General features: G+C 40.5%; 2 pseudogenes; both read right to left on the bottom strand.

Annotated features, from left to right (window-relative positions):
• Window positions 1-4328: 4328 nt before the first annotated feature.
• LOC148371690 (U2 spliceosomal RNA) lies at window positions 4329-4418 on the bottom strand (annotated as a pseudogene).
• A 565-nt stretch (window positions 4419-4983) lies between these two features.
• LOC148371689 (U2 spliceosomal RNA) lies at window positions 4984-5139 on the bottom strand (annotated as a pseudogene).
• Window positions 5140-13821: the final 8682 nt, after the last annotated feature.

Here is a 13821-nt window from a genome sequence, read left to right as displayed (position 1 = left end):
GACGAAGCGGGAATTCGAACTGGGATCCCTTGATCCCAAGACGAGCGCTCTACCTCCTGAGCTACCGACCCGTCTGTTGACTTCCTGTTCCATCCTACCCTTACTCGTGAACAAGACCCCAATATACTTGAACTCCTCCATTTGGGGTAAGATCTCATCCCCAAACCGGAGTGAGCATGCCACCCTTTTCCGGCTGAGTACCATGGTCTCGGACTTGGAGGTGCTGATCCTCATCCCGGCCGCTTCACACTCGGATGCGAATCGCTCCAGCGAGAGCTGAAGATCACGGCCTGAGGAAGCCAACAGAACCACGTCATCTGCAAAAACAGTGACGCAATGCTGAGGCCCCAAACCGGACTCCATCCCCATCAAGGCTGCGCCTAGAAATTCTGTCCATAAAAGTTATGAACAGAATCGGTGACAAAGGGCAGCCCTGGCAAAGTCCAACCCTCAATACGGTCCAGACTCTGGCCCGGTTATACAGGGACCGCACAGCCCGGTACCCCATAATCCCGAAGCACCCCCCACAGGGCCTCCCGAGGAACACGGTCGAATGCCTTCTCTAAGTCCACAAAACACATGTAGGCCGGACAGGCAAACTCCCATGCAACCTCAAGAACCCTGCAGAGAGTCTAGAGCTGGTCCAGTGTTCCACGGCCAGGACGAAAACCACACTGCTCCTCCTGAATCTGAGATTCGACCTCCTGGCGGACCCTCCTCTCCAGTACTCCTGAATAGACCTTACCAGGGAGGCTGAGAAGTGTGATTCCCCTGTATGGCCTCGACCATCACCCTCAAAAGGTCAACGTAAAAAGACGATAATTGTCCAACGCGACAACAAAATTGAGGAATTTTTCACAGAGCGTAACATCGTGCTTCTGCAGTGCATTAGTCTCTGTGTTTCTGCTGCATTCACTTTCTTTTAAAAAACAATTCCCCTGCTCGACAGTAGAGGGCGCTTAAGGCCACTCTATTTATACCACAAGGCGGAACACCAGGGTCTCATTCACATTGGTTCTCTGGTTACACCGAGCAGTGAACAACTACGTACAATAAACATGCTTTACAACAAGGTTACTATAGCACGCTTTTTAAAGCCAACTTGTGTACAACTAGTCGTGGCCGTAAGATAGTGTTTAGCTACAATGGGGCACCTCTAGTGTTGGTCAAGTTTGCAGGAATATATCTTAATTATCTCATTATAGACAACGTAAGAGAAAAATTTGGCCAAACTGTTGCTACGTGTTGTGATTAATAATCGGCTTAATCAGCTAAATAATATGCCGATACCGATATCTGTCAAATTCCCAAATATCGGTGCTGATAATCGTCCTGCCCGATAGTCGGTCGACCTCTACTTTACCATAATTGATCTATTTTTCATAATTATTTACTTTTTTTTGGATAATTATAATGGTACAGCCACCAGTAAAGTGTTAAAACACATTTTGTGTCTAATTCTAAACCCCAAGCTCAATCTGTGATTCTGTATTTATTCTATTTTACGAGCGACAATTCTGTCAGGATCTGGTACGCCAACCGGGTTTGGAACTGTTCACACTGGAGGTAATTGTCCCAAGACTTCATATAGACCGCTTGGACAGCACACTGAGTCAGGTCATTGCCATTTCCATGTCATTGTCGTCATGGTTGCTGTTACCATGCCACTGGCATCCTGTCATTTGTTTTACCATGTCAAGTTTGTTTTTTGTTTCTGGTTTCTACACTTCGCTAGTGGTTTCAAAGACATGTTTGTTTTAAATACCATCCTTACTTGAGTACAAATGCCTCAGTTATGGCTTCCCTGCAATTGGGTCCACCTTTGGAAACGTGACAAATTCATTATATAATTTAACATCAAATACATTTATGACCCAAAAATATTAATTTGTTCCTTGGAATTTTACTATTTTCACTTATTCCATGACTTTTCATTTTTACTTCAGACAAAATCTTAAATTGAATCCAGTACCAGTTATTTTTGCTAGTTTTCATAACATTTTTTTAGCCTCTCCCTATTTTTTCTTTTAAATCAAGTTTTAGTCAACTAAAAGTTAAGCATGTTATTCTTTATTTTAGGTCAAGTTTACACAGTTTGATTTGTCAATTTTAGTCTATCGTTTTTAGGGGAAATCATTTGCCACCTTTTTAGATATTAGTTAATATTTAGCTGAGATTTGTTTACATAACATTTTAATTGTTTTAAGGAAAACATTTTTTTCATAATTAATTAATCTAGAAATGGTTTTCGTGGCAGATTCCAAGAGAATATTTAAGCAAAATAATAATAGTATCTTGCTCGTGTGTCTGGTATCCGGTATCGATCCCGTCTGTCCTTTCCTGTCCCGTATCCGGTATCGATCCCTTCTCTCCTGTCCGGTATCTTGCTCGTGCATCCTGTATCCTGTATCTGGTATCGATCCCGTCAGTAACATCCTGTCCGGTGTCCTGCTCGTGTATCCGGTATAGATACCAGTATTCTGCTCGTGTATTCAGCATCCGGTATCGATCCCGTCTGTCCTGTCCGGTATCTTGCTCGTGCATCCTGTGTCAGGTATCGATCCCATCTGGTCTGGTATCTGCTCGTGTATCCTGTATTGATCCCGTCTGTCCTATTTCGATCTCATCTGCCCCTGGCTTCCTGTTTTCCCGCGCCCGACTTCCCTGTCTCACTTCTGCCCAGCAAGCGCCGTTTGTGTTCCTGTGCTTGACTGCCCCGTTTCCGTAAAATAAAGCTTGGTGTGAAAACGTTATGCGCTTGGGTCCACCATCTGTTTGGGTTCTGACACTTTTGCATTGCTTTGTCATACTTAATCAGTAAAACTACTACTTCTCCCCTGCCGAAACATGCATAGTATCTCAACATACCTGCTATGAATTTTCTTGATTTCTTTGGTGTTTTATTGACTTTTAATGTGTTGCAGGCACTTAATTAATTGTATTTTCTTGATAAGGATCTCTGTCAAAGCTTTCAAGACCCTTTGTAGCTATTGTTAGCATCGATACGGTCTCTGCGTCACCTTCTTGCCTATTCAGAGTCCCCCTCATCACCTGCTCCTCGCTTACGTAAAACTCTTTAGTATGGATCATGAGTTTTCCCTGACTTTTGCCCCGTTGCGTAACGCTGCCACCACCAGACCTGCTCAGAGAGCCTGTTTTACCTCGCTACACTTTAACTTGTTTACGTTAGCCGGGACCACATTTCATCCGGGTAGATCCGGGTGGAAAAAGGTTGTATCGCCACAAAATATTTACCGTTTTCACAGTTGGTAATTGATTTGGTTTGCTACTTTTGTCTCGATTCAAGGAAGTTGGAATATACTGTTACAGTGGTCGAAATTATACCATGAAGACGGGATAGGCAAATCGCATTCCATCTATTTTACTCATAGCTCAAGTTCTTGTGCAGTGAGGCGGTCACTTTGAATTGGATTGTGTAGTCAAAAACCCGCATTGATGTTTTCCGGCACATCCTTAAATTAGTATAACAATCCAGACCACCCATCATTGGCATGCATGCAATTGCCCCGTTTGAAAAACTGTGACTGTGTGTACTCATCCATATCTTTGTTTCTCTTAAGGGGCCGGTCACACAGACATTTGCGGCTGAATCATGGCTAAAATTTTGCGTTTTTTTTTTGCCCGTGGTTGCCCGGGATGGAAAATGCACAAAATTGGCCAACCCGCTGTTGATCTGTGGTATGGCCGGAAAAAAGACGCCGGCGACTGTTCCGCTTCCTCTCATCGCGTCATTTGCGCATCATTTCCGTGTTTAGACCACGTGTATAGAAACTGCCGAGCCGGTGTTGTGCCCAAATCCGAGTCCTACGCAACACCCATAAACGCCCCACCCCCCCGCGTGACTTTTTCATCCACGTTTTAACAAACGCATTTTGTAGAATACGATCGCACTTTATTGTTTAAATAAACGCGTTATTTAGACTAGGATCTCCCAATTGTTATAATTAGCTCGATTTATAGTTTTAATAAGCGTTTTATATAGAATACGATCGCTTTCGTTGGAAGCGCAGCAGAATGCGCGTTCACGCGAGGGGCGGAGGATTTTATATACGGTGTGCATTACCGTTCGATTACGTTCACAACAAAAACAAAGACGGAATGGTTTAAGTTGTATTACATTTCCAACAAATGCAAGACGAAGTGGGGGTTTTTAAGGGTTATTGTTCTATCTTCGTTATTCATTATCCATTATCCGTTATCGGTCAGTTCATAATACGCTACAAAGCCTAGGAGCCGGGACTCTTACTCTCAGCCAAAAGGCCAAGCTAAGGTCGTAGCCCTAAAGCCTTGTTGCGATCATTGCAAATGCACCGTTCCCGGAGGTACTGCAATACCGGGCCGATGCTTGGAGTGGACAGAGCAAGCTCTTATTCCATCTCCGGAATGCAAAAATCAAAAGGCCAAGCTAAGGACCTAGTATATGTGACACATCTCAATTTCTCATGATCGTAGACAATCTTTGGATTTGGTTATATATTCGCCATCACATTCCCTAATAGTGAGATTAAACGAGGTAAATGTGGTTGTAATAGCGAGGGGAAGCTAATCTCGGAAACGGTCTGTAGAAACACAGTCCCGTGAAGATCAAAATTTCAAGCTATGGCATCAGTTTTATTTTTTATCTTGATAAGGACTGTCAATAAATAAAAATGGATTGAGACGAGGTCACTACGCTGACTGGGGGGCAGGGGTGAGATTTAAGGGTTGTTGGTCTATCTTCTTATTCATTATTCATTATTCATTATCAATCAGATCATAATACGCTACAAAGCTTAGGAGCCGAAATTATTACTCTCAGCCAAAAGGGGGTTTTTAAGGGTTATTGATCTATCTTCGTTATTCATTATCCATTATCCGTTATCGGTCAGTTCATAATACGCTACAAAGCCTAGGAGCCGGGACACTTAGTCTCAGCCAAAAGGCCAAGCTAAGGTCCTAGCCCTAAAGCTTTGCTGCGATCATTGCGAATGCACCGTTCCCGGAGGTACTGCAATACCGGGCCGATGCTTGGAGTGGACAGAGCAAGCGCATATTACATCTTCGAAATGCAAAAAAGGCCAAGTTAAGGTCCTAGCAATAAAGCGTTGCTGCGATCATTGCGAATGCACCGAAAGATTTATTCGAAATGAAGAGAAACTATGCTGACGGGGATCCATGTTCACCCCTTTGACGTCACGAGCACAACTGACGTGTGCTCGGCATTCGCGCTGTTTATACGCGGAGAAAGGCGTTTGAGTGTCACACGCTTAACACGCTAATTTCACGTAATAACACCGCGATACAGGCGCAGAACATGCTATTACCATGCTCCACCCACGATTACCCGCTGAAATTACCCGCAAGACGTGGGTTTTGACTCGGTCCTTTTCCTTTTGGTATTTCCTGTCCGGTATTGATCCCGTTTATTTCGTCCCGTTTAATATCGGTTTCAAGTTTCGTTCCCGTCTAGTTTGTCCCATTTATTTGCGATATCCTGTTTTTATATAAATCCTGTCTGTCCCATCCTGTCCGGTATCGACCCCATCTGTCCGATATCTGCTCGGGCAATTGGTATTGATCACATCGGCATCTGGCTTTCTATTAATCCACGGCAGACTGTTGCCTAACGTGCATGACTCCCCATTTCCCGTAAAATAAAAGGATTGTGTGAGAAACGTCACACATTTGGGTCCTGATCCTGTTCCGGTTCTTGACACAAAGGTAATGAAATGGGAAAATTAATACCGAAATACCAAATTATCTGCCAACAGAATCAGTGCATCTTCAGTCTACCAAACATCACAATTATGTAACGGGTAGATTAAAATTATTTTAGTCTCAAATTGTCCCAAATTGTCATGAATTCACAATACAAGAATGGATTCCCATTGTTACGTAACCAAATGTCAATCTTCATGGACACTGGCATGCCGAGCTCCACCTTTTTGCAAAATCCCTTTTTAGCCGTGCCAGACCATCAAGGATGTACAAATTGAATCAAAAAGTGCCGTCCATACATAAACAACAGATGGCATCCACTACGAATGACAATGATTTTTACCTGTGTTGGCAAAGGGATAAGGAGGAAAGTAAAAAAAAAACTGTTGTTTCATTTTTTGGGGTTTTTCTTTAAATAATGCACTTGATGGTTTGCATTGGAGACAAGTGCCTGTTTCAGTCTACCATCTAAGATTTTTTTTTACTTGTACAGGTAATTACTTCCACCAGACGAATGTTGTCTAGTCAGCAGAGGCAGGTGAGGCATGTCATCAAATGTATTGAATTGTTAAATTGATTCAGTGTTAAGGTTCTTTCTTATTTAACTTGACAATTTTGGGATTTTCTTTTTCCCAATCTACATATTTTTACACCAAAATATTACCTGTATGAATACAAATAGACTGTGAAGTATTAGTGTGCTGATGCAGGGTGAGGCACGCAATTTGCTTGCTTCTTGGCAGACGGCGACAGTGAGAGCAAATATTCAAATTTAGTGCATACCTCAGCTCCAGAATATGGAATTAGCGATAGTATTAGTGAGCTAAAAGCACGTCAAGCCATCCAGTCATTTTTTTCTTCTTACATGTACTTTTTTTGTAATGGAGGATTAACAATCTATTCCAAAAGGGAAATCAACTTACCCATAAGTAAGAAAATAAAGCTTGTTTCCTTGTGCTGCAGTTAATAAAGTACATTGTTTTTTGCTCCACTAATCAAATGATAACTTATAGTTTCATTGATATGTAAATATGACTGCGCCTCACCAGACACGGACCCTACCACTCGACACTGTGTGCGATACTGTTTTATTAACAAGGACAAAGATTTTGGTAGACTGTGCTTTGCAGCTTTTTTCGAATATGATGAATCAGTGCTGGGTCATCAGGACCTGCAAGGTCTTCTCTGCTGGCCAAAAGAATATGGCTCCAGGGACGACGCAGGACACGCTGAAGAGACTGAGTCTCTGGGCTGGCCTAGGAAGGCCTCAAGATCCCATAGGATGAGCTCAATGAAGTGGTCGGCGGTAGGGAGGTCTAGGCTTCCCTGCTGAGGCTGCTGCCTATGTAACCTGACCCCAGATAAGCGGAAGAAAATTGATGGATGGATGGATTTGCGGTTAATTAGATTCTATCCATGTATACTTATTAAATAGCTCCAAATTGTCTGTCAGCTTCCTTTCATTGCTTTTCCTCTGGTTCAAGATGTGCGCTTTCATATTGAAGCATTCAACTACATTTCAGCCATTGCTTGTTGCCAGAGTCAGTAATCTGCCCGGAGGCCTTTATAAAGACTTCCGAAGGCCCTGAGGCATTACAACAGTGTTCGATAAAGGTGTTGGTTTAGCTGATCAGATTTCAAATTGGTGGAAGAGAACCTGCAGAAAGGTGTAAGGGTTAGCTTGCGGGGCGGTAATGCACCAAAGGAAACCTGCCAACCGCCGTTTAACTTGAGAACCAGCTGCACAAGCAAATATATTGTTGTGCTAATTTAATAGGGTTTTTTGGCAACCCATAACGGCTGAAGAAAGAAATTGATTTGGTCGCAGATCTACCGTCAAAACCATTTTCCGGGCGGACTTTTTAACAAAAACTCAATATGATTTGTAAAGGTTGGATAACTTCCAAGCCCTTGATTAGCAGGACCGATCCCGAAGTAAACCCCAAATTTCACATGTTAATTGTGAGGATTTGGGAGGAGAAGAGGTGATTAGGGCGACCAGGCCCTTGCCCTGCCCACTTCTTTGGGTTTGCCAGCAATGTACATTGCGCACGGGGGGTGAGGGGAAGGCGCAACAGGTAAAGCATGTCTTTTGGAATTAAATGTAAATTAAACAAGACTAATTAATCATTAACATTATTTATATTTTTGTGTGTTCATGGGTTACATTGATCGCCGATTTTACATGATTGATGTATTTATTTGAGGGATGTTTTAAGGCCATCCGTCATTTTGCCGGGTTGAAACCACTACAGCAGTACGTCCTTAAGACGTGCGGCACTTGAAGAAAGAGGCAGAGCGACAAAGACTAACAAAGAAGGGTGGATAATATTTTTTAAAAAGGCAGCGAGATAGAAGCTTGGCCCCATCCGAACGTAATCTTTGACATTTTGGGCCTGTTGGCATCGGGCTTACTGTAGAATCTCTGCTGAAGGCCTATATGTTAAATGCACGGCCCGCCAATGTGAGAATCGGACCCTGACTTAGCCATAGTCATATTCATTTGTCCATTCGGTCATTCATTTATTTAATTTTCATTTATTTTTGTGGAATGTTTTCCATTGAAAATGTAAAATGTCTATTGTTCAGTCTACAATACTTTAGCATGCTACTATTCATAATATCTACACGTGAGAACAAACAATGGATGCAACCAAACTGGATGTGCATGACGTGCACTTTAATGTGTACTGGCTGTCAACAAGAAGGGATTGTGTTTTCGAAGAGAGGTTGTTGTGTGGTGAGGCAGGAGGGCAACGCGCCTACATGCATGCGCGTGTGCATGTTCATGGAAGCACGTTCATGATTACCCGCTGAAAGAGATTACTCGCGCATTTTCCACTCCCGCCCGCCACTGTGGTTCAACCTGCTTGCCATTTCCTGGAGTCATTATTCAAGCGTAAAGTCAGTCCCTGGGAAACTCCTGCTGCTGTTGTGCTTGGGGGAGATTTCGAAATAGATTCATTTTCCCGTTTCATTTTCGCCAAGATCACTTTGACATTTTTGGAATGAAGATGAACACAAAGAAACATTCCTTTTTTGCCATTTGCCAAAATCATTTATTTCCTGTAGGTTCAAAAAGTAATCTGTAAAAGGGAAAGTGTGTATTCTTTGGCCACTAGATATCGCTGTGCGGGGTACTGCTACCGAAAACAATTGATAAGAAGTACAATGAAGAATACAAACTACGAAGGCTCAAAATTACCAAATTAAACCATTTTACTTCTTATTTTTTTACCTAACCTTTTTGAGGTTTCCGGGTTAAACAACGAACATATCTTGTGTTTGTTTACAAAAATGTTTATTCATATTTTATTTTTCAAGTCAAGTCAAGTCATGTTTATTTGTATAGCCCTTTATCACAAGGAGTCTCATAGGGCTGCACAGACCACAGACTATTATGACACCATCCCTGGGGAGGGCAAATAATACACAGATATTGTCAACATAGAATTGAGGTCATTCATATCCTATAAAATAAAAGTGTGTTTTATGCTTAGATTTAAACATTTCACTCTTATTTTATGAAATGTGTTTCTGCTAATGTAATTGCACTATTTTTAGTGGATTATTTTTCTCATGCAAAGATTTGCCTATTTATCTTAATATTTTATGTTTTCTTATAATTCTGTTTCTCTTTTATGATGCATAAATGCCTTTGTAAAAAAAATAAAAAAAATAAATAGCTACTCAAACATACAATACGAATAAATGAACACAAATAAATCAAGTAATATCTAAATATATAAGATCAATGCAATGTATTCGTATATTTATGCATTGTGTCATTTATTTCGTCATTTATTAATTTCAGTATTTATTTGGTCATGTATTTTGTGATGTATTCTGTCATGTATTTTGTCGTGTATTTTGTCATTTATTTGCCATGTATTTATTTCAGTATTGATTTTGTCATGTATTTTCTTTCATAGTTTGCCATGCATTCTGTTGTTTATATACTCGTTTATTCTGTTGTGTATTTTGTCATCTAGTTTGTCATATATTTTATACTGTATTTTGCCATTAATTGATTTCTTTTTTCTTTTTTTTTAATAATTTGTCATGTATTTATTTTGTCAGGACAAAATGCTATTCAAATGTGGAGGCGGGTCAAACTGCCCGAGATTTTCACCTAGTGGTTGAAGGCATTGCAGTTGATCAGTGAACCAGTTGGTCAACCAATAGGTGAAAATTTCGGGCAGTTTTACCCGACCCATTGTTTGGATAACATTCTTTTTGTGACAAAATACACAAGAAAATATACGACAGAATAGACCCTTTCATAGCCTACGTCACAGTCGAAGCTGGAGGCAAATAAACACTACGCACTGGTCAACACTGAAGACACCAAGCAATCGTTTCTGCTAGTTTGGTTTTAAAAGGCTGCCGTGTTGTGCGTTTGTGTGCCAGAATCTAAGAAAAAAAAGTTAGTGATGGAAATTCAAAGTCTTACAGGATCTCAGAAGACCCTGTGATCAAAGAAAAAGAAGAGACTTGTGGTTAAATGCATCAAAAGTAAAAAAGATTGGACCGAGGCATTCATCTAAAATGCTCGGGTTTGCGGCACACACTTCAGGTAAGATAAAATAATCGTTTATTACTGTATCTATTGAGGCCATATTACTTATTATTTTGGCAAATTATCTTGTTATTTTCTTAGGTTCAGCTAACTGCTAGCGTGTAGCCTAAAGCAATCAAGAGATGCTTCTTCTAGAAAAAATTAAGAAATACATGAATAATTAAATAAATGCAATACATTTTCTTTAGTGCAGCGGTTAGCACATTTCCTATCACGCGAAACGTTCCCGATTCAAGACAGGGTGGATGCATATGTTGGCCCGAAGACGGATGGTCGCCACCAGGCTGTACTCGCCCAAGACAGACCACAGGAAATGGTGCTCCTATGACCCTAGTGGTTGAGGTATCCAACTAATCAACCATATAATAAATTACTTGGATTGTGTGCCCAACAATCGTTTGCAATGCATGCCAGTTTTTATTTTTGACCCCACAGTGTTTAGAAGACTTACTGTTGGCATTTAGGCTACACGCTAACAGTATCTAAAGCTAAGAAAATACATGACATTTTAAAACAAGTAATATGGACATGATAGCAACAATCATAAATGTTTAATTTCTCTTATCTGATATGAAGTGTACGGGGCAAACCTGAGAATTCTTGATGAGTTCCCCGGTCCAATCTTTTCCCATGAATGTGTTTAACCACAACTCTCCTCTATTTCTATGATCATGAGTTTCAGCTGGGATCCTGTAAAACTTCCATTTATGATCACTAACATTTTCTGGCACCCAAACACACAAAATGACAACAACTAGCAGCTATGAGAGCTTTCTTTTCCTCTGTCTTCTGACCAGTGCAAGTTTTGTTTTGCCTCCAGGCTAAGACGTGCTGACCAGGCATGACAAAATGCACGACTGCATACGTGACAAAATACAAAATAAAACTAAATACACAACAAAATACATAAATAAATGAATAAATTGCATTATTGTCAAATATTTAGGTATTACTTTATATATTTATATGTTCATTTTAATTTAATATTAATTGAATTAATTGTATTGTCATTGATAACCACATAGTAAAACATTGAATAAATGGAGATTAGACATGGCACTCCAAGGTAAACACGTAATAAAGACTTCAAACATAAAAATTAGGTTAAAAAAACTGTCAGGATTATTTATATGCCATATATCTATAGGTACAGCACGGCAGCGCAGTGGTTAGTCTTGGGAACCTCCTGCGTGGGTTCAAATCCAGCTCCAGACTTCCTGTTCGGAGTTTGTATGTTCTCCCCGTGCTTGCGTGGGTTTCCTCCGGGCACTCCGGTTTCCTCCCACATTCCAAATTGTCCCTAGGTGTGAATGAGCGAGTGAGTTGTCTGTCCCCGTGTGCCCTGTGATTGGCTGGCAACCAGTTCAGGGTGTCCCCTGCCCACTGCCCGATGATTGCTGGGATGGGCTCCAGCACCCCCGCGACCCTACTGAGGATAAGCGGTGTAGCTAATGAGATGAGATGAGATATCTATAGGTATATATTCATCTATGCATTTATTTCTGCCTAGGGCAGGGTCGGTCTTTCATTTGCCTCGTCAACTCTTGTAAACAATGCTCACTACGTTATTATCAATGATAACGAAGACAATTCTAATTTCAATTCTAAATCACACATTTTGTGGACAGCTTATTCTAATTAGAGTTAGTGAGAGCTGGAGCTTTTCCCAGTCTTTGGGTGCAGGGTACACCCTGAAGTAATCACCAGGTCATCACAGGGCACATTTACAGACAAACAAATCCTCATTGTTTTGCAGAATTTGCAGCAATGGTGAGCAAACTGCGGCCCAAGGGCATGTATAGCGTATACTAAACGTCAAGTTTGACACAAGAGGGTTGGTAGGGGGGAATGAAGAATAATTGGAGGTTCTTATTGCTAATCAGTTGTGGAACGTTCTTAGTTTTTTTAACACAATACATTTTAGCTTAAAATCAAGATAGCAACATTTGTGATATTACAAGCTATTTATTGGATACTTTATTCATTTTTTTCAACAGATTTTCCTTGTCTACAAATTAAAGATTGCACTTCAAGTTTATCATGTAAAATGTCAGAAAATAGACCATTGATTTCCCTAGTGTTCTTTCGATTTTACAGGTTGATATTTATACACAAATTAAACTATATATTGTAGTTTGTTTATTCAGTAGATGGAGGTGTTGGGGAAACTGTTTAAAGTTCACTTGTTCACATTGCCGTGAGTGTAAATGGCATAATCGAGAATAAAAATCCGTGGTAATTGGAGATCAAATCACTTGCAGCATTCTTCAGGGAATTTAGTTACAAAAGTACTCCACCATTACTAAGCTAGAAAAGTTCAAACACTTCTAACACTTAGAGCTGGCTGTGATATTCGTTCTACTAAGTTGTTAAAATCTCAGAGGCACAAACACATGCTATTTGGTTCTCAAAAGAAGATTTTCCAATTGCAATTCCTACAAATGATATTTGTGGGAAGTCCTTAAAAATGAATAACAGATGCTGAGAGAGGACATTTAATAACACTTGATCTATACTGGGTTACGGAAACTATGGTCTGTGGGCCACACACGGCCCATTAGGCTTGTTATCAATTGTTGTCTGCGCAGTGGGAAACGGAATTTGGGTTTCTTGTATGTCAAGTACATTTGAGAAATTGACAAACAAAATTGACTTTGAGTTAATCTGGCCCGCCAAACGAAAATGTTAGATTCACCACAATAATACATAAAAAAAGAAAGGTGCAAAAATAGTAATACCAATCAAATGTTTTGATATAGGAGCAGCACGGCGGCAGAGTGGTTAGCGTGTCCACGGCACAGTTCTGAGGTCATGGGATCAAATCCAGCTACAAGCGTTCCTGTGCGGAGTTTACATGTTCTCCCCGTACTTGCGAGATTTACCTATGGGCACTCCGGTTTCCTCCCCCATTCCAAAAACATGCATATCAGGTTAATTGACCGGTCCAAATTGTCCCTAGGTCTGAATGAGTGAGAGAGTTGTCTGTCTCTGTGTGCCCTGCGACTGGCTGGCAACCAGTTCAGAGTGTGTCCTGCCCACGGCCGAAGAGAGCAGGGATGGGCTCCAGCAACCCTACTGAGGATAAGCGGTGCAGACAATTTGGACCAGCCAATTATCCTGACCTGCATTTTTTTGGTAATGTGGGAGGAAACTGGAGTGCCCGGAGGAAACTCATGCTGGCATGGGAAGAACATGCAAAAAAACATTTTTTATAACTATAAAATTATTCAATAGTAAGTTTTAAAAATGTTTTTCTTATATTAGGGAAAGAAAAGACCAAATTGAAGAAAAAATTCAGGAAAAAAAATGTCCTATTATTTTCTCTTTGTACATGTTTTAAAGCAAATGTTTTTCTACTATATCTAGTAAAAAAAAGGAAAAACTTACTTATATATTTTTACAATTATTATTGTAATAGTAATATTACAATTAACAAATAGAATCTCTTTTAAATAAAATAAGACTTTGTTAACGTCACCGTACACTTTAGTTATTGACTGTAAGATATTTAAAAGGACTGTGTA

This window comes from Urocampus carinirostris, chromosome 2, assembly GCF_059441175.1.
Source record: "Urocampus carinirostris isolate Australia breed hairy pipefish chromosome 2, RoL_Ucar_1.0, whole genome shotgun sequence".
Lineage (NCBI taxonomy): Eukaryota > Metazoa > Chordata > Actinopteri > Syngnathiformes > Syngnathidae > Urocampus > Urocampus carinirostris.
The sequence above is the reverse complement of the archived record's forward strand: the minus strand, read 5'-3'. Positions and strand labels throughout refer to the sequence as shown.